Source organism: Saccostrea cucullata, unplaced genomic scaffold, assembly GCF_032062105.1.
Source record: "Saccostrea cucullata isolate Sc308-1 unplaced genomic scaffold, CSIRO_AGI_Scuc_v1 ctg13632, whole genome shotgun sequence".
Lineage (NCBI taxonomy): Eukaryota > Metazoa > Mollusca > Bivalvia > Ostreida > Ostreidae > Saccostrea > Saccostrea cuccullata.
In genome coordinates, this window is record NW_026930726.1 from 12,509 (window position 1) to 35,770 (window position 23,262).

General features: G+C 31.4%; 1 long non-coding RNA gene across 1 annotated transcript; it reads left to right on the plus strand.

The window, feature by feature from the left end:
* The first annotated feature begins 10,345 nt into the window (after positions 1 to 10,345).
* On the plus strand, positions 10,346 to 11,425 carry LOC134229851 (uncharacterized). The gene is made up of 3 exons (XR_009984242.1): positions 10,346 to 10,390; positions 10,971 to 11,006; positions 11,257 to 11,425. It is a non-coding gene; the product is annotated as an uncharacterized LOC134229851 (long non-coding RNA).
* Positions 11,426 to 23,262: the final 11,837 nt, after the last annotated feature.

Genomic DNA, 23,262 nt, shown 5'->3' on the forward strand with positions numbered 1-23,262 from the left:
TTTTCATTATATGTATAACAACGTCGAGTGTACAGGAAAAAAGAGAAAATTTTGCAAAATGTAAGAATTATTTATTTTTTAGAAACTAATACAGTATTGCAATCGTTTCTTGTTGTTATGTACAGCCATGGCGACTTATTTCATATCTAGTTGAATAAAATAAGTCCTAATTTTGTGTTTTGATACGCCCCCTTTTCACTGCAATAAAGGCTACCTTCAATTTTCTTTTCATTTTTTACAAGAAGAATAAAAATTGCATGATATATGTGAAAAACAAAACATTTCACCGTGTATTTCTTTTTTAATTTTCAATTTCTTTGCCTTTTTGGATAGTTTTACTATGTAATTGTGTATAAAATGACAAAAAATGGTCCATATCTTGACAGTGCCCCCATTTGACTACAATAAAGGCAAGGTAATAAAATTTCATTGTAATTTTTCTAAGCATAATACATACAAAAATATTTCCAAAAATTAAATTTTTTTATCATTCCGTTTTCGTAATATTCAACTAGATCGGGCCTCGTTAAATTATAAGGAATGAAGCAAATTTCAACTTATGTTATCCGATATAACAAAACTTGGGGCAGTTTACGCTTTTTTATAAACCGCTTCGCGGTTTATAAAGCGTAAACTGCCCCAAGTTATGTTATATCGGATAACATAAGTTGAAATAAGCTTCATTCCTTAAAGGAAAAAAAAAAGGAAATTTATTCTTTATTGCAGTTTTGCAAAATTTATTAATGTACTTTCATAAACACACTAGCTCTTACACAGCTATAGTAAAGCGCAACAGAACTGAATTATTCTCAATGACAACTCAAAAATATACAAATGATTTTCTTTCAGGAAAACAGGAGAGAATTAAAAGAAATACTTTAATTGGTAACACCAAAGACGGTTAAATGCAGAGGGTCGAGTTGTTGATGTAGAGAGTAAATTTAAAGCATTGAAGCATTTAAGGCTATATGGATGATGAAATTAGGATGAAGCACTTAAGAAGCAACATTACCCCACCTCTGTTGATTTTTCCGTGAAATTCTGGCTTACGATTGGTTGAAGTCTGTCACTTGATGCAGATGGATTCAGTTGTAAACAATACCGTTGTAAACGATATATTACGTCACCAATACACCGTGACGTCATAATAGGCACAGTATAAGCGCGATGAAGCATTTAGCAGAAAAAAAGACATTAATAAACTACATATAATACGCCAGTGTTTCATCGGATCGGTTAATTGGTTACTTAGTCTTTTACACACAGGGTATGGGATGATACCTGATTAGTATACTAGTATTTCATACCTGACTCGGTTCCGTCTAGCCAGGTATGAAATTTACTAACCAGCAGGTGCGACTAAAAGACTATGTTACTAATGATACGATCAAAACCCTTTTTAATCTTATGTAGATACATGTCCAATATTTCAACTTGTTTGACAGATACAGTTAATGTTGAAATGAAAAGAAAGGACGACTCAGAGAAATAATCAGCTCTGAAAAACAATCGATCTGAATAATCCATGAATTGAATGTCTTAGAGAAATGTAGAGGAGTCGGTGGCATCGCACATTAATTCAATTTTAACCGTGCGGTTTACCATTTTCTTTTATTTTTGAATTTCTGGATCCATCTTAATTCTATCAACAATTAAAGACTATTCTTGATTAATATAAAAATCATATTCTTCAAGGCAAACTTGATTTAGTAATAGGAATTGCCCTCAATATTTGATTATTAGCCCTCTTTATCTGAGGACTCGATTTAAAGCTGCACATGACTCATAAATAGGTATACACCATTTTTGATATAATTTTCTACGATACATCGACATCAGAAAGGGTATACTCTGCAGATTCATCTCATCTGACTGCTTTATTGTAATGGTTATAGGCGCAGAATGACGACCCGTGTTCGTGTTGGTTATCTTGCATTGCCTTTGTTTACATTTTATTGTAGTTACGTGTATCTATGTTTCTTTGTATACTTCACTGACTTGTACAACTATAATACTGATTTTTTTAATTATCTTACTTTCCTTACGAAGCATTATGTTACAATGGTCTCTTCCAAGTGCAGTAAAGCATGCGTCCGTTCACACCGGTTTCGGCTTATTACGCTGAACAGTGGCTAAGGCCTGCCCTTTATATAGGGGTATTGCGATTCTCCAAACAAAAATGGCAGATACATTACTTTTAGGAATCGTATTCAGCTTTAAGGTGCTCATTTACTCAGTTGTTTTCTGTGTAGACGGAGGCATGCTACAACATGCTATGACTTGGGGAATGAGATACCAAAGAGACGGACAACAGTTGCACAAGTCAGTACAGTATACAAACACACACAAATAAATTAATGCCAATAAACTTAATAAACTAAAGGCAATACATTTTAACCATCGCAAACACGTGTCGTCATTCCATGCCGATACCTGTGGCAAGATTCAGCCATGTGTAACCAACACGAAGAGTTTAATTTACCACGGTGCTGGTATTATAGACAGCATAATCGAATGTGGTGTACATGTAAGCCTATTTACGGGTCATGTTCAGCTTCATAAAGAGACCTTCAGTAATCTATGTAAAGAAACACAATTTTCCCACTTCCTTTTTCATAAACTTTGTTAAGGTCATTTTAAACATTTTTCAGCTCAATGTAGTATTTGCTTACTTTAAAAGTGTATGAATTTGCAAGTATAATAGGAATAATTATGGGATTTCCTATGATGAAGAGCTCTTTAAGAGAACTTCTCAATCGTTAAAAAAATTATGATATACCTTACTATGTTGAATTATCAATGTTACAGTAATAACCCTTGTATTACGCCCTGTGTTTCTTCACTTACTATGCGATTTCAGCCTCTTTTCATCAATGTCTTAGAACAACAGCATATACAAATGCACATGCATTTAATTAAGGAAAGAAAAAGAAGTAAAAACAAAAGCCTGTATATAAAATTCAGCAAAGTGCGTATATTTACAAAATTGACGTGGTGTGGCGATGAGCTAAAGATATGTATGAATGCTATTTTTTCTCTTGCAATATTTAGTAAAAATCTCTGTAAAAAATATGATAGTTTATCATCTGTAGTTTTTTTATCTGTACAAAGGTTAATCCCATTTGATTTCATGTCTTAAGAAATGATAGAATTTTTTGTGTTTACGATGTGACAAGGAAAAAAGGAAAAGTAATATTTTAACGAATGCTGCAAGATATAGAACGTATTTATTTCTTAAAGAAGAAAGATAAGAATCTCACATTCTAGTTTTCAGTTAGTCTACCACAAACATTAAACATACATAGTAAAACATTTGGCTCTCGGGCATAGAAAAACATGTAGCTGGCCACTATCAAGACAACAGAGGTTATTTTGAATATGATCGACCACCCTACGACCAAAGGAGAGATGCATACCAAAAAAACAGTCTGATGAGTGCGTATTGGCGTTAGTACAAAGTACATTGATTACGTTAATTAAACACACAATCATTAAAGTGGTAAAAGAATTATCTATAAATTGATTATTCTTGCTATTTTTTCTTTTTTAGATTTTTTCAAATTGATTCATTCCTATTTTTTATTCTTCTTTTATTTTGATAAATTGAAAACCACATGCACAAATGGTTATTAGTAAAATTGATACATGCTTGAATATTTGCACTTGGAATGTGGGAGGTATGATATCAGACAATATTAACAAATCAACAGATAAGCTGTTTGTCGATCAAGTAAAAAATCATGACCTGGTCTTACTCACGGAAACCCATATTGGTTATAATACTCATATTGAAATTAAAGACTTCCTATATTACCCTATATGTAGAGAAAAGTCATCAAATAATAGATATTTTGGTGGATTAGGAATTCTAGTAAAGAAAAATATTAGGAAAGGCATTTTGATGTTACCAAATACAAATACAGAATATCAATGGCTCACACTAAAAAAGGATTTTTTTCACTTAAAAAAAGACATATACTTATGTCTAGCATACATATCCCCTAAAATGTCAAGTTATAATAAAAACCATAATGATGAAATTCTAGAATGTATAGAACGAGATATTGTTAACAAATATGGAAATTATGGAGATATAATACTCACAGGTGATTTTAATGCAAGAACAGGTAGAGAATTAGACTATATAACAGGAGACTCAACCTCACACATTCCAGTGGAAAATGATACTTATACCATAGATACAGCGGTTGGGGAAAGATGTAGTAGAGATAATATCGTGGATAGTAGAGGTAAAGATTTATTAGAATTATGTATTGCAAATAAGCTAAGAATAACAAATGGTAGAACATTTGGTGATACACAGGGAAAATTTACTTGTCATAATTATGCTGGTTCGAGTGTAGTTGATTATTTTATTGTGTCTGATCAATTACTAGATGACATTTTGTATGTTCATATTTCTGATTTTTCACCTTTATCTGACTGCCATTGTAAAATATCACTAAAACTTTTATCATCTTTTGAAAGAGAATATACAACTCAAAACATGCAGGAGATGCCAAAACGATATAAATGGGACATCCTAGCTGTAAGCAACTTCCAAAATGCTTTCTTACTTCCAACAGTCCAAAATGATATTAAACTTTTTTTAGATAAAACCATTGAATATAATGAGCAGAGTATAAATGAAGCCACAAATGACATCCATAATATATTTAATAAAGCTGCAAAACTTTCTCTACAAAGAAAATCACAACGTAAAAATACAAACAATAAAAAATGGTTTGATTCTGACCTTACAAAAATGCGTAAACGCCTATTTGAAAAAGCGAAACTATTATCCATATTTCCTAATAACCCCCACATACGAGGTTCGTTCTTTAAACTAAATAAGGAATATGCTAAACAACGAAAACATAAAAAACGTGAATTTAGACAAAGTATTCTAGATAAATTAGATCAACTTAATGAAACCAATCCTAAAGAATATTGGAAACTGGTTAAATACCTGAGAGAAACTGAAAACACAAAAGAAAATTTAGAAAAGTCAGTTGATGAAAATACATGGTTTAACTACTTTACTACTTTATCCAAACTACCAGAAAAGTACAAAGAAAGAATCAACACAATTGAAACTAAAATTAATGAATTATTAAATAATAAGGTGGCTACCTCTTTTAATAAACTGGATTTCAGAATATCTGTACCTGAAATCCAAAAAGCCATCAACTCCTTAAAGTCTGGGAAAAGCCCTGGCCTAGACAACATCTCAAATGAAATGATAAAAGCATCCCAAATTTACATAAACTCCTGTATTCTGAAATTATTTAATCTTGTATTAACATCTGGAATATATCCAGAGAAATGGCTAGAGGGTTATACAACACCAATCTTTAAATCAGATAATCCTAAATTACCCCAAAACTATAGAGGAATAACAATAAACAATAGCATTGCAAAACTTTTTAATATCATTTTAAATAACAGGCTTAATACATATTTAATTGAACATAAAATAATACATGAAACTCAAATAGGTTTCTCAAAGGAATCCAGAACATCAGACCACTTATTCGTAGTAAAATGTCTAATTGACAAATATATCAACACTGGCAATAAAAGGCTATATGCTTGTTTTGTAGATTTTCGCAAAGCTTTCGACACAGTTATTCATGAAGGCATAAAATTAAAACTATTACAATTAAATATAAACGGGCTGTTTTTTAACATTTTGTGCAACATGTACAGACATAGCCATAATCATATAAAAATAGGTAACAAATTAACTCCCCCATATAGACCAGAAATAGGAGTTCGACAGGGAGACGTATTAAGCCCAAATATTTTTAAAATATTTCTCAATGATTTTTCCAAATTACTTGATGAAGAAAAAACTGGACATGTTTCTCTTTCTGGAAAGAAAATTTCCTCACTCTTATATGCTGATGATCTTGTGTTATTATCGGATAGCCAAAAAGGACTGCAAAACAAATTAGAACTACTTTACAAATACTGTACAGACTGGTGCTTAGAAATTAATACAAGTAAAACCAAAGTAGTGATCTTTAATAAAAGTGGTCATTTTATTAATGAAAAGTTCACACTTGAAAATTCCCTTATTGAATGTGTTAACAAATATCAATACTTAGGTATTATTTTAACCTCATGTGGATCCTTCAAAGAAGCAAGATCTCATCTATATTATAAAGCGCTTAAAGCTTCTTTCAAATTATACAAAGACCTAAAAGCTGTTCACCCTCCCATCACAACACTCCTACATCTTTTTGATCACATGATAAAGCCTGTTGCATTATACGGCTGTGAAATTTGGGGAACCCTTACAGCACGCATACAAGATAAAAACAAACATTTATACGATATTTTTAAAGAGTGGGAGGCAGAAAGCTTAAATATCAAATTTTGTAAATATCTATTGGAAGCTGGGAAGAAAAGTACTAATATTGCAATAATTTCTGAACTGGGAAGATACCCTATGTATTTTTCAATTATTCAAAACATCTTATTATACTGGCATAGGTTGCAATCAAGTCCAGAATCTTCCCTGTTACATAAAGCATATACAGAAAATATTAACCTTAGTCAAGGCAATATTAACTGCTGGTACAAAAATGTAATTTATTATAGTAAGAAAATTAATCTCTCATTACCAGAATGTAAAACATACAAATACACATTTTTAAAAAAACAAATTAAGAAACATTTGAAAAAACACTTCCTACAATATTGGAAAATGAAACGTGAAGAGGGACTGGAATCTGGAAAACTTACTACTTATTTTATGTTTAAAGAAAATTTTATAATGGAAAAATATATGTACATTAAATCTCATGAAATAAGAAAATCCATTTGCAGATTTAGAATTAGTGCTCATGACCTAAGAATTGAAAAAGGTAGATATGAATCTGTAAAAAATAATGCTGGTCAAAGAATCCCCTTAGATAGAAACAAAAGAATATGTTTAATGTGTAACCAAAACAATATAGAAGATGAATACCATTTTCTTACTGAATGCCCATTATATACTGAGGAGAGAGATAAATTTTTCCGTGATATCTCATTACTAAACAAAAATTTCATATTATTATCAAAAGGAGACAAATTTCACTGGTTAATGTCTAATGAAGATAATCTAATTATTACAAAGCTAAGTGAATATCTTGTCAAAGCCTTCAAAATAAGGCATAATGCCATGAGTTTTCACAAATAATGTTATAGACACATATTTATTTGTAAACTGGTATATGTATATTAATAATATTGATTTTGATGACATGTTAATTAACAATTTGATAACCCCAACTGCTGTATCTACATGTCCAGTTACTTGTAATATTATAACAGATATATACATGTGTGTGTATGTGTGCTTATGTTTGTATATGTTTACTATAACCTTTCTTTTAGAACTTTCTATCTTGTTATTGTAAGAAACCTTTATGCCTTCTGGGCCCAAAATTGGAAATAAAATTATCTTATCTTGTAGCGTGATACACAAACCTCGTGAAATACGCACCTGCTTTCTCCCAAATGACCGACAATTCCACAAACTCTCAGGGAATAAAATAGAAAGGTTAATGCCTTCACGAAATCCATTTAGGCTGCTTATTAGCAATCATTAAATACACATATGAATATAATCATTATGTCACACAATACATGCAATAGGTAAAAAAAAATTAATTAGATGGGAATTAAGTCTGTCTTAGAAATATTTTTTTTTCAAGATATGGCTTGGGGATCATAAAACATAGACGAGATCACTTTTGATTTTAATCTCACGTTAAACAAAGAAATCGATAGTGGAAAAGTGACACTGAGATCAATAGTGGGCTCGTCTTAGAAGTTTAATGGCCCCTAGGCCTGACCTTTCCGCGATGTAGTAGTGCTTGAGACTGGGGTGGATTTTTATTTCTTCCCAGGTCGGTCGAGACTATTTCATTTTTTAAAAAACACACAGGATAGTGTAAGCAACTCTGCTTTGATATATGAATGCTTGTCCATGTGACAAACTGATATTTATATGCTTATGAATACAAACTATGATGACGTCATGAGTACAATCGGATGTAAATAAGTCTTTGTAAACAAGGATACAATCACGTGACGGATGTTTTGTTTCTGGAAATTTGCATATAAGTGCTGCCTTTTTCTTCAACACAACAGCAGCCACCCTATCCATTTCCAAGGTTGAACAATGAATAAAGGCAAATATCAAAAAGTGTGAGTTTCAGCGCGTCCTTCAATAAAGACACAACAGCAGAAAATATTTTTTCATTGCAATCAGCAGATCGTGATGAAATTAATGTTGTTTTTCTTGCATAAGGGTTTTTTTTAGATATGTTTTGGTCACTAATATCAATTGATATTAACCTGAAAGATATGTAGGTATATACATATTTAACGAGGCAGAGGCAATGAATGGTCGTTTGCGGTCTTTTTGTTTTTGTACTTGCTTTGAGAATTATGAAAATGTCCATTGTTTCATCTAAAAAAAGTATTACCTATTTTAAAGTGTTTTACTTAGAATAAAAATAGGAAAATCAAATTCCCATTGTTTCTTACTCCTCCATGACACCTGATCCCACTTCCGATGTTTTAGAGCTGCTGATTTGTATTATTTTATACTCTTTTGAGCTCAAGTACGGTTCGTTCTCTCCATGTGTCTAGGATTTTATTGTCGAAGTATAATGTAATGCTTTCTCCTTTCTTCCACAGTCATAGTCACAGCAGCGGTGGTGGCAGCAGTAGTGGTGGCGGTAGTGGCGGTGGTAGTGGTAACAGCGGCGGTGGTTCCGGTGGTGGCCACGGTGGTGGTTCCTCGGGTCAAGGACACGGGTATTTTGACGCTTAAGTGTGATTTTTTTTCTTTTTTTTTTTTTTTTTTACAAAATTATAACAGAAAAATAAACCCAATAAAGAGGTCTACAGAGTAATAAAGCGGAACATGTTAGGTACAGAAGATTTATTTTTCTCAATTTTTTTCTGAAGAAATGTAAAATGTGAAATATAAACAGTGTAAATGTCGGAATACTTTACTTTCTCGCTGACCTTCTTTTATTCTTTATAAAACATGCAGCAAAATGATGCAGACTTTCAGGTATGATGCAGTTATTAAGGTATTGTAAGCTTAAAAAAGAAGGTAGATTAATGCATTTAATACATCTTCTAAATGGACTAATGCCAATAAATGGTTTTGTTTGTTAAACGTCCCTTCAGGAAATTTTCAGTCATATTGAGACACCCACACTTGAAAGTGGAGAACTTCAAATTGATTTACTCAAATATGTTAAGGCCTGCTTAAAAACTATATAAGTAAAAGAAGGAAAGTTAAAGAATAACAAACAATATGGGGTAGTTTTACCTGAACTTTAATATATTAATAAACATTTGCCAGATAGGTCATGAGGAACTTACTGAACTGTGAACATCAAAATCTGATGTTACTTTTTTTTTAATTAGATGTTCTTAAATTATACATAGGCCCATGTATATATTACTTGGTATTAAAACGTTTAACAGTACAAATAAAAATAAGTACCCCATACGAGGCTTTAATGATTGATTCCTTAAAAGTTAGCAGCCACTTAGTTTAACGTTGTAATAATTTATAGATATTATTTCCATGATGAAATCTCAACAAAAAGAAACACATTCATTTATTATCATATCATTTAATTACCACTTTTATTTTATACCTCAGCCACGGCGGCGGGCATCATAGCAGTGATTCACAGAGTGTGTCTCATAGCGATGTCTCAGTCTCCTCACATAGGTCAGTTAGTATACAATTTTATAATGCACAAAGTTTTGGAACAAGATAGAAGAATGAAAAAATGTTATTTCTTAAAACATTAGCTCAAATAAATAATTATGTTATTTTTCTTCTGTCAAATGCAGAATGAATTGTTTCCTTTAAAATGCTAAGTATTAAAGGATTTTCCAAAAATGCTATTTTTTATGTGTCATTCTTATTGTTTATTAAATCTTACTAAACCTGTTTACTAAATCTTACTAAACCTGTTTACTAAATCTTACTAAACCTGTTTACTAAATCTTACTAAAACTGTTTACTAAATCTTACTAAAAATTGTTTCTTGATTCTTACTAAACAGCAGTGGCCATCAACACTCATTACCAGACGGTAACCCCATGTAAGTAGTTTTTTAAACGATATCATTGTAAATCTTTAAATTTGGAAAGACATGCAATCAGCAGAATGTACATTAAAAATTTTTAACATTAACAAAAATGTTAACTTTATTGTGCTCTATTTTCCTCTGATAAATGTTAGAAAATGTTTGATTAAAAGGAAGCAATGGAGAAAAAAATCAGTATGAAAATGTTTTATCCCTTTGTTAAATAGCTTGGGAGGTGGAGGAGGGCATCAGCACGCAAGCCATTCACATAGGTAAGTCGTGATTTTATCATTCCGTAATTTAAAGAGGCTGGGGATGGCAGTCATTTTCAGACTATTTTGATTTCCTTTAAAAGAAGAGCTCCATATAAAGATATACAAGAATGGTCAAAATTTACAAGTAAAATGTGGTGGGTTTTTCTTTGCCAAATGATAGGTGACAGCTTAAGATACCGTATCTAAAAATAGGTTAAATCTGGTGGTTAATTTGTTGACCCCCTGTCTCCTTAACTTCCAATTTTATTGCATTATATTTTTTATCTTGTAAATTTCGACACCTCATCTAATCCAACATAAAATCTGTTTCCCGGTTCTAGTGAAAATTAGACAGATTTATATGTACTAAGTTTTAGAAACAAGCAAATACTAAAACATGACTGAAATACCCTAATAATTATATTTGTCCTAAAACTTAGCTCAAATAATTTTTGTGTTTCGGTGATATGCCCAAAGAAATAAATCCTTAAAATGTTTGCTAATGATCTCTTCTCAAGTAATTAAGTGACTTAAAAATTTTGTTATTTAATTTCATGGACAATTATAATTAAAAACTGCTTTCTTTACTTAACAACAGCGGCCATGCCGTTATAGCTCCTCCTTCCCCGTCCAGGTAAGGTTATCTTTTATGAAAAATTAAACTTATAAGATAGTAAATATGTAAGTTTAGTAAGATGGGCAAAATGGAAAATGTACATTCCAAATTTTCCCATTTTTACTTCTGTCAATTGTACGAGAAATTATTTTATTTTAAATGATATTCATATATCTTATTTCTCTCAGTGAGTGCTTGAAATTGTTTGACTTAAATGAAGTGAAATTTGAGTTTTTCATTTATGTTGACGTCTTTAATTATTATATAGCCAAGGAGGCCACGGAGGTGGGGGGTTTTCAGGCTCTATCACACCTCCACCTTCACCAAAAGGAAAAGGAAAAGCTCCACCGAAAAGCAAACAAGGAGGCGGGGGTTCTATTTCACCCCCTCCATCACCTAAAGGAGGCGGGGGACAGGGCCATACAACGAAATGATAACAAGTAAATCATATCAGATCATGTCACAAATCATACTTCCATCACTTGCCTTAACATGCTTAAAATTAAGTAAAAAGTCTAAGTCATATCACATTACACTGCCTTCGTGAACTGAAAGAAAAGAGGTAAAACACCCTAAATAAAAGTTTTTCTGCATACCATCATTATCACATATCTATAAAAAAAAAGTAGGTCAACTCAATTGACATCGCAACCTTAGGTGAAAAGTTACATCTTACATTTCTCATCTTTCTATTCCATCACCATGAACGTGTTATTAACAAGAGAACATAAGTCAAATATGTATCACCATTTTTTCAAATTAAAAAAAAGTTATATCAATTGCATTACTACCTTTCAAAAAAAATAGCATCTTTATGTAAAACAACTTCAATTTTATAAAAAAAAAATTACTTTCAATTTATTTTGTAAAGACAACGTTATCTCCATATCCTTCATAAAATATCGCAATTATTAATTTCTAACACAGTGCATTTTAAAAGTTCCCAACATGTTATAAAAATGAAAATATGCAAATAATAACACACTCTTTGAAGCTCATTAAATTAAAATGATAGAGCTAAAATGTAAACGTATTGGTGGGAAAGATTGTTTTATTGCCAGAGGTGTAAACATTTCTTGAAATAGAATAAATTAATCGCTTTGTCCTCAAACTATCTAAAATTTCTATGTTATTAATCCAATATAAACAGTCAAACAAGTCTTAACAAATTATCAACACCACCTAAATTAATATAAACGTATGAACAAATATACTAGACCACATGAAGCATATGGACTGAATATTTTGAACTTTGAAATTTAACTTAATGTTTATAAGTTTGTAACATATAAACAAATTTCATTAAAAAAAAAACCTTCTATTTAAGTAACCATCGACTGGTGTTCTGTGCAATTGCTCATTTTCATCTATTTCAATATCAATTTTTGTATGATTTTTTTTCAGTCAGTGGATTTATGGCATTCCACTTGATGGAAGTTTTAATATTCTCTTCAAAAACAATGTGTATCAAATGTAAGGAAATTTATTTTTTTACCTATTTTACTGAGTATCGTGTAAAGTGTTGTACTTCATATCAAAATACACTAAACTTTTAATTCACTCACTTTTTTTTATTAATAAAGCATGTATGATTTAATCAATCTTATGTCTTTTATTTAATCAGAAAGTACTCGCTGAGAAATTCTGAAGACGTGTTTTACAATACAGCAGTGTACTGTCCGCTCTAAACGACATATAATTTCTCTGGCTATTTCCAAAACAATGAAATGACAGAAAACAATCACAAATGACAGGAAAACAATCACAATTCAAGTTACAAAATTTAAATAAATAATTTTGCAGTGCAGCAAATATGGACACAGATATGTCTTTAAAATCTTTAAAATCAAAACCCTGCAGTTTACGTACCTGTTAACAAATAAAATATGAGTGTCCCTAAACGCTACTTCCTTTTTTTTAATTAAATAAAATTTTCATTATCATTTATAATAGAAAAATATATTTGAGAAATAAATCAAACTAGGTTTTTCGACTGTAAACTATAGTTTACAATCGTAAACTATACATTACAAACCGTGAACTATGGTCAACAATTCGTTAACTAAGGTTTTCATTTGTTAAACTATATTTAATGGTTGTACGTTAACTATAGTTTACGAATGCTAATCTAAGTTTATCTGTCTGTAATAACACCTTTACAATAGATTTTGTTGATAAACATGAATTTCTTATTTTAGTAAACTATGAAATTTACAATAAAAAAAACTATAGTAAAGAATTGTTAATCATAGTTTCACAAATCATGAAACTATATTTATGAGATTGTAAACCATAATTTTCAAACTGTGAAACTGTATTAATCAGATAATCTATGTTTTGCAATCGTATGGTTTACGGTTCTAAAACATAGATTATCAAGTTAACTATCATGGTTTACAGATATAAAATACATGTATAGATTAACAAATTAACAAACAGACTTTAGTTTACATTCCGTAAACTATACGGCTTTACATTGGAAAAAAAGTTTATCAACTGTGAAACTATGATTAGCTCGTTTTTGTGAATTTGGCGTATAGCTTTCAACAAAGACCTTTTTTGCACTCACGGTCATTGATCAGTGAAGGGGTTTATTTGTATTCGCCAGTCACATATGAGACCTCGATGTTAAGGTCCCATTCGATGACCCGTGACTTTCACTTCTGCACCGAATGCTTGGCGAACAAACAGTCACGGCCTACATGTTTGTCTGTGTTTTCAGTTTGATGCAGTACGATAAAAGAGAATCGAAATCACTCATGAAGCATTATTTTTATTTAACGCTCTAGGTACTACGCATTGCCGATGTACCCACAACTGATATCTTGCTAAATATGGACACGCTGTCCAGTGAGAGCTTGTGCTGCTCTGCTATTTATACAGAATTCAAAAGGAGACCACGTCATCAAAAATGACCACAAAATGCTACTTTTGTTTGAACTCGAAAACCAGACATTTATTGAGGAAGAAAGGACACGTTAAAACCGGAAAATATATAGCTGTTGGTATATTTTGTAGATAAACTGATATTGTCCGGAAAAATAGCCAATCTCAAGATTCGTGATTACTGGACGGAAACAGGCCATGTTTTTGCTGGTCAAACGGAGGTCAAACTTGTTTGACACGGACAGCATGACCTTTTGGCATCCATTCAAATTCACTTGAAATAACAAATTTAATTCGTGATTTTTTTTTTATAAAAATTGTATCAAAATATATTAGAAAATATACTGGAAACAGGAAAATACAATTAAAAAGAATTTCCATCAGTCTTTGCAATCTAGTTTAAAAATGAAATTTCTCTTTGTATTATACATTAAATTATTTAAAAAATAAAATGTAAATTGGAATCAAATGAAAGGGTTTCCTTTTGTTTGTCATCTCATAAGAATATATGTTAAATCTTTTTGGTTTCCAAATTATTTTAGTGAAAGCATTAAATATATTTTCATCCTTTTTGTTTTTGTCTCTGAATTGAAATGGATTTTTTTTTTAATTCCCCAAGTATTTACATTGTGTAACTTGATGAATGTTATGTTCATTTCCACTATATCTCTCCATGTTTATATAAATTATTACTATACATTGTATCTTATTACAAGGCAGTGTGTGTATTGTTCAAGGAGCAGACCCCCTGATTATAGAGATAACTTTTCAATTTAAAAAATCCTAATACTGTTTACATTACCTACAATTTAAATGATAAAAGAATTTTCATTTTAATAAAAAATAAAAAAATAAAAATAATTTCAAATAAACTCCGCTTGACATTACTGTTAATAATTTTGAGCCTTTAAATAATCAATTCAATGAAATTTAACTAATTTTGAATAATTCTTGATTAATCAATTAAACACTTTGATGGAAAGGGTATTTTTAAATTTTTTTTTGTTTTTATTTTACATCGCACCTTTCCATTTATTTTCAGTTTGCAATCCTTACAAAATGAAAAAGAAATAATTTAATGAAACTTAAAAGAGTGGAAGTTATTTTTGTCAGAATGTAATTCCAAACATATATATGTGCATTATATAAACTTTTTGATTCTCAATCAATTCAACATTGACATTTACAAGCATGAAACCCGCCTACATCCGACATAATTATTAAACGGATATGTGTGGTCAGCAAGCGGCCTTGCGATTGGTTGTCTGTTCGGATGCTAATCACGTGGTTCTATGAATTTTTGTATAAATTAGCAACCTTTCTTGATTAAAATCGGACAGCCTGTCCCACACCACCGGTGGTATGTTGCACAGTTAACAACACTGGTTTTACGTCCATTCGTGCTATCAATGCTAGTGCAAATGTACTTTGAAAACCATATTAAATGTGCAACAAAATTAAAGATTTAACACTTTTTGGGGTGTATTTTTAACACACTTTATGCTTCTCTGTGTTCTCTACCTTCAGTTGGTTTTTTTTTTTACGAATTTCACTGGGCCCATACATGTAGGTGCGTGACAGTCTGTCAATATATCGAGTCTTAATAGTGGTAAGCGCGCTTGCACCGTACGTCAGAGGCCCTGGGTTAGAGTCCTGGTTGAGGCGTATTTTTTTACCACCTGTTATACAAAAAAGAGAGTTTATAAATCGAATTAAATGAGGTCATGTCCAAATATATGAAAAGGAATCGATATGGTCCATGGTTGGGCACAATTCACGAGAGGTTTGCTTTCCCCTATATTTAATATACTGAAAATATGTAGTATTCAAATATATTATACATAAGTGATATATTTAAAACTATGTTTTTCATACTAATTGTTAAGACTTTATTTATATGGATTTCTTCTGTTGCCCGGTCATGCCAAGGAGCACACGATGGGTGTGGCCGGAGAACAGGGGAAGACGGGGTGTGCACTCATCTCTAGGGCACCAGAATCCATCTCTGATGTTTCTAGAGGTCCGTAGTGCGTAGCACTCTATTTTGATTGTTTAATTGGACTTTCGGTTTTAATATAAATCTATTTTATTTAGTAGATATGTGTAAGCTTAATGAAATAAGCTCACATTTATTGTACTTTACCATGCATTTACATTTTTTTTTACAGTTTATGAAAACGAATTTTAGTAAGTATGTTGTCCTTATAAAAAGTACAACAAATATATGCCATGACCATACAAATCTCAAATAAGAAGCTTATTAACTATTTTATTAACAAAGTTAATTATCGGATATTTAGTTAATGATTGTCATAATACTTTTCATATAATATATCAGGGTGCAAATGAAAAGTTATTTTTTATATTGTTCACAGATAAACAAATTTTGTTTCTATAAAGATAGCACTATAATTTTTTCGAAGAATAAAATCCTTTTGAAATTTGTGTAAAATACACGGTTATCAGCTGAATTAAATTTTGAGCTTACAAAATACCTGGTAAACCTTTATCCGTTAATCTTTTGTAATACAGGTCCATGGAGTACTGTTCTAAGCTATTTTTATAATTATAAAAGGATTGTCCCAAAATCATGTAGACGATGAAAAAATAAAAATCACGCTGACCTACACAATTCCCCTTTCTTTTCTAAATGTTATTTTCTTCTTAAGAATGTTCTAATGAAACTTTAAATTCATGTATATTAAATGTCTTTTTCTTTGACAAGGAAACTAAGTTATGTTATCGAAAAGATTTATTAAACTATTTTTGGTGACAATCGTCATATGATATTCCATAGACACAACATAAACCTTTTCCCTGTAATAAGCAAAACATTGATAACGAGAAAAATGTTAAAATGGCGTAAAATATCTATTAAGTTTAGTAAGTGGGTGTGTGTATAAATTTAATGAAAATAAGATCAATGTAAAACCAGCGAATAATTCATTATAAAATGAAAATTATGTTTTAAATAAGTTGAGAAATCGGGATCTGTAGTATAAATTTTCTACTTATTACATAACAGGAAATTCATTCAAAGTTGTTACAAGATTGGGAAGTCTTCGAAGACCATTGTCATTTATTGTTTTATACAATTTAATTGATACAAAATGTACATATCTTCAGCATACTATCATAATTCGTTCAGTTAGTCTAAAATATCTGGCGTTTTCCAGGGTTTTTTATGATATTGATATCTAAAGTTCCACGCTGGCAAGTAAAATATCAAAATCTTACAAAAACATTGAAAACGTAAGATTGTTTTCGTTTTCAGCCTGTTGACAAAAAAGTTATGTTATTAAAATAGAAAAGAGACAAGTTCTAAATTTCGAAATGTATATTGAAAGCTAAGTTTTATAGGAAAGTGGCTAATAGCAGTAAAAATACACCAAAAGACAAAGAAGTTACTTTAATCTGACATGGAAAAATAACATCGCTAAAATTGACAAAAGGTTGTTCTTATACATGAAACTAAAAAGTTTTGAAAGAACATCTGAATTTACATCTGCAAAATAAAATTACCTGTTTTCACCTACTCAAATGCCTTTCCAGAAAACAAAAAAAAATTAACACTACCCGCCGAAGAAAACCAAAAAAACTATTAATTGCCGTGGTTTTATTTGAAGACAAACTGACAATTCTCCGGTACAAAAAAAATCTTTAAGATAAATGTCAAGAGAAAACTGGGCGATCACAAGGGCAAGTTTAAGCTGGTCCAAAGGAAGTCAAACATGTTTGACATCAGCGTGCCCTTTTCGCATTTATATATATTCATGTGCATGACTTCTCATAACACAAACTAATTTTTCTTGCTTTTGGTTAAAGAGATATTTATTAAAAATACAATGTTATCAAAGAGAAATACGATATTATATGGTTGTTTCTTTATTACAAAATGGTAAATAGTAAAAGCATGTAAATAATACACGTATTATTAATTGGATTTTTATTAATATTTTTGGTAGTCTAATTGTATTATTATTGCCTAGACTATAATGATTAAAATTGCGACATAAAATACGATTTCTTTTTATCAGTTTGCTTTGTTTATCTGCTTCATAAATGTACTAATAATATTTTTTTTAATTTCAGCTGTAGTCAATCAATTCTTCTTTTGATGTTTCTACAGAAAAGCATCGTTCTTTAATTGTATTGAAATTAAACTGCAAAAATGAATAAATTTCTATGAGTTACTGATGTGTGAATTTTTATTATTAGATGTCATTGTGTTTTACAGTGTGAACTTTGACTCACAAAATATTTCAAGCTACAAATGTCAATTGCTTATGGAAACTCGTTTGCAGTGTTATTTATATATGTGTAATCGGAGGGAAATCTACGAAAGCCCAGAAGGCTCATTCGAGATTCGAAATACGAGATTCGAAATTCGAGTTTCGAGATTCAAGATCCAAATTAACCAATCAAAAGGCAGGTTCAATTTTGATTACTCCAATTTATTATGTTTTACTATCAAGAAATCGTTGAATATATTTATAACAAATGGGTATTTTGCTTAAATGATAATGCAAGAAAAAATGATATATGTATTAAAACGAAATAAAAAGGAATTTTGGGTTACATTTTGGAGTATATACATATATTCTTATTTTTTCTCATTAAACAAAACAAGAGATACGTATATAGAATATTATATGGTCTTATCGTTGAATTGCGGAATAAGTAGGTCGACATTTTTTTCAGTAAGAACATTGATGAGGGAGAAAATTATTATTTATATGAAATACTAATGAGGCTACATTTCTTTACAGTATGCCCCCCCACCCACCCAACCCTACCCCCCAAAAAAATAATTTTGCCGATATATGAAATACTATAGAAATCATAACTACTATATGCTTGTGCCCCCTCAATAAAAAGATCTGATGACTTTTTTTTGCTTTGTTTTTGGTTGTCAAGAAATTTTTGGTAGTTGAAAACTGAAAATGTAGGGCTGTCCCGTCCCCCCTCCCAGGAAATGAGCATTATGGTATTACTAGTATATTTGAGTCTTTGACCAAGTCGGGCGAGACTCGAGAGGTTTCCTTTTAAATGATTATCGAATATATATTTATTGTATCTATGCATCGCAAGATTGACCATGAATGTTGATAACCACACATTTGCCCCCCCCCCCTCCCACTTGGCCATTCCCGTAATATTTTTTTCGATATAATATACTATAGAAAACAGTAACTTTATGCTGATGTCCATTCAAAAATAACTTTCAATTACCATGATAACCCCTATTTATCGAAGTTGGGGTGGGGATAGGGGGATTAACAATGATTTTTTTTTAAATTTATTATTTCCAATGGGTCATTATCTTTATTAAGCATGCATGTTTCAGCCATCCGTATTTTAGGGTCTGTCTATTGGTTTCATAAACTTGGTCACTGGCCACTTTCTAATACCGTGTCACAAACATTATCCACCTTGAAACCGTAGTAGTACTAATTATTACAGAGACGAAGCATCGATTTTGAAAGTGGGGTAGGGGGAGGGGGGAGGGGGGCAGACAAAAATATTATTTCAAACCTGAAAATAAAAACTGACAGAAAAAATTTGTCCAACCCCGAAAATCATATTTCGGGGCGTGAAGGGGGGCGCTTGTGGGAGGGGGGGTGGGTGATCGAACATCATTTAATACCTAATTTCTTTTAATACACTACTACTTAAATTTCTTTGACTATACTGCACCACTGTACCAAAACGTGGGGGGTGGGCTTGGCAACCGACCTTTAGATGAACATTTTCAATAGTAAAAAAAATTACGTTTGGAAAAAAGGGGGGATGTATGTACTGTTAATCTATTCTAAATTTACTATTATGTCAACAACCCTGTATCCAAAGTAGATAACACGAAATATATATTCTTTTTAGAAATCTCTTATGACATTTAAGAAGCAATTATAAATTAATTAAGCATATCTTGCAGACCAAAATCTAATATTTCTTTAAATTTCGTTTTGAAAATATATAACGCTTTTTCTTGCGTTGTAATTTAATCAAATGACCTCCTCGGTATTAAAATACTCAACGATTTCTTGATAGTAAAAAAAATAAAGGTTAGTAATTGAATCTCAAAACGCCTTTTGATTGGTTATTTTGGATATTGAATCTCGAAACTCGAATTTCGAATCTCGAATTTCGAATCTCTTATTTCTAACCTTGAATCTCGAATGAGCCTTCTGGGCTTTCGTAGAAATCCGCGTTGACATAAGTATCAAAAACATGATACTAATACCGGGAAAAGCATGTTATAGCATATGAATGTTCTCGTAAACACTACACTACACGACTTCCTGCAGGGAAGGGAAAAAAAGAGTTAAACAATGTGTATTGGCATAGTATCAGTTCCCGTTGGAACTTTAAAAATGTATAGTGTAAACAATTTTATTGTAATAAATAAGTGTCCTTCTTAAATGTTAACTTTTTACATCTTACTGAACTGCTATGCAACATACACGTTATCTTCACGTCATAGAAATATGACGTTACCTTTCTCCCGTGAGCATATAATAGCGCGGTACAAGTTTCTCTAAAGTTTAGCGTAAATAATATTATGCGATTTTAACAAGTATAATTAAGAAGGAAATTAGAATTAAATAATTTCGGTTTTAAAAAAAAATCTTTGATTTCAAATTCAATTTATATAAAAAGTATTTTATGATATTTTTCAATTTAAAATGCCGTTTCAAACTTTTTAACATCTGAATATAAACTTTGTTTAAGTATTGGGACTTAAATGTGAATCATCAACATACAATGTTTTTGTACAACACGGACATTGTTGGTATTTCAGAGAAAAGTACCAATTTGTTTGAACAAATACGACATTTTTAGCTCTAATTTTTCCGGTGTATCAAAAAACATACATTCTAAAAACGGTTGTTCCTTACTGTTTTTCAAACCATTAATTTCACCACGATAGCTGATCAAAAAGTTTGCAAATTTATTTAATTACTCCCAGAAAATATATCATTTTATTATATAGTCTATTTATATTCCCTATATATTCTATACAATCGCAAACAGTTCGTAACACTACATATTCACCGGATTTTAGATCGTATTCACCGGAGGGGCAATGCGCGTGCAACGGCATTGTGACGTCACAATCAAAACATCAAACAACGTTGTAAACGGCCGCAGCGAGCTACGTATCTGAGCAGGAAAACAATTATTCGAACCTATTTCAGGATTATTTTTTATCATTTGGACGTCTTGCACATAGCGAAACACAGAAAGGAAAACACGGAGGTTACAAACAGTAATATGGAGACTTTTTTAATTTTCAACAATGGAAGATCGCAAATGAAAATGGTGTCGTCATACAGCCTTCACTGTCTTATTCATCAAATCCCGACTATATAATAAAACAATTATGGACTCTTTCGGTGTTGAATATGGTTTGTTATTCACCAGAAAAATATCAATATTGACCTTGGCTTCGCCTCGGTCAATATGAATATTTTTCTGGTGAATAACAAACCATATTCAACACCAAAAGAGTCCATGATTGTATAATATGCTACTGAAAAAGACTAAAGTCTTTCAACTTTATAGCCGTTCTTTTCACACATACAACCTAGTCAGTGAAATTTATGGAGATAAGAACAGATTCAAGCTTACCGAATAGGGCCATTCTTTAAACAATAAGAAATAGGAGCAGATCAATATGGACATCCAAAACATAAGAGTTGGGTACAGGTGCCATGGAAGAGTGAGCATCCCGTGCCGATCGGTCACATCCGCCGTGTGCTATTTGTCGGGGAAAGCAGAAAAATCTGTCGATAATTCAGTGTGCATATAATGGCCTAACAATAAGTATGAAAAAATGTCAGACAGTATTTTACTTTTTGATAAATTTTATTGCTGACCAGGTGACTGTATCGACCATAAAACGTAATAAATGATGACTTTAAACGAGATTCTTGATATTCTTGTTTCGGCAACATGCATGTGTACAATAACTTACCTGGATTTAAAATTTGTCCATACGTAGAGCATGCTCTTTTGTATTGAATCAGCTGTGAGCTGTAAATCTCATATGCAAGTGATGAATGTATATTGCTGCATCAGTAAGGGAATCTGACGATTGAAAAGTTAAAGTCATCTAGTTTGTCATAAAGCTAGATCACCATTAACGTCTTTTTCAGGTAAAACATCTAAATATGAAACAGATGTGTCAGACTCTGTAACAATCTTTTAATTCAAACTTACTGGGATATAAAGATATGAATTTATTTTAGGTTAACTTAATGTTGGATAAAAATGGTTGGTGTTCCTGTTAATCGAACCTGGTTGCTTTGTGTGCGGGGTGGCGGGTGCATTGATTCGGCTATCCACTTTACGTATTGCGTTGGTAATTTCTTTTTATATCAATTGTGTGCTTTATTAATTTAAATCTCTTTTGCAGGCGGTGATTCATTCTAAGGGTATTCAAACTTTTTGTCATTCGACAAGTTCGTCCAGACGTATCAGTTTTCCAAAATTTTAATTTCATTTAATGAAGCAGAATTCTTTTGTAGATTGTTGCTTAGGTTCTTTGAAATCGATCTGATTCCTAGCTTGAGGTTGAATAGCATTATGGTTGGACCAGTCCTGGTGCTGCCTATGTGTTCTGTCCTCCAGTTGTCCAGCCCAGGCTGTATCGGCGCGCCAAAGGACTCGATTATTTTTGTAGAAATCTGTTTTATCAAATCGGGCTTACATTGTCGCCTCCTCTATATTTGTGTTTGAGTTTTTTTTATGTAAAATGAATAAGAAATAATTTATGGTCGTCTGAGCGAAGTGAAAGAGAACATCAAGTTCGCAAACTTTTTGATCACCCCGCGTATTGTCCATAACTTCATAAAATTACATAGTAAAACTTTTTATTTAGTGTATATACAATCGGAATCAAAGTATTTATCTGATGTTTGAAAACAATAAAGTCCTGGCAACAGTCATTGTCTTTGAGAAAAGGTACATGTGAACAAAGGGCTTGATACAAAACTACTAACTTTTATCTCTAGCGGCTGGAATAATTTAAAAATTAGCACCTCAATCAATTTCAGGAAAATTGATTATTCTTAAAGTTTTATGAAAATTAAAAACTTACAAACTTTTTCGTCCGCTCCCATGGTGCATCCGTATATTGAATTACACTCATTCTGGATGCATCTACAGTCTAACTGACATTTTTTGCCATAATTCGGGTATACACAGGGGACAGAGCAGTTGATCCCTTGGAAACCGTCGCCGCACTCTAAAACAGCATAAGATAAATAAGACCAATGTACACTTAACAAAACTTCCAAGTGTTCACTTTGATTAATGTATTTATTAAAAAACTACTTTATAGAATTGGTTGATATTTGTTTTTCAAATTATAACAACAAATGAG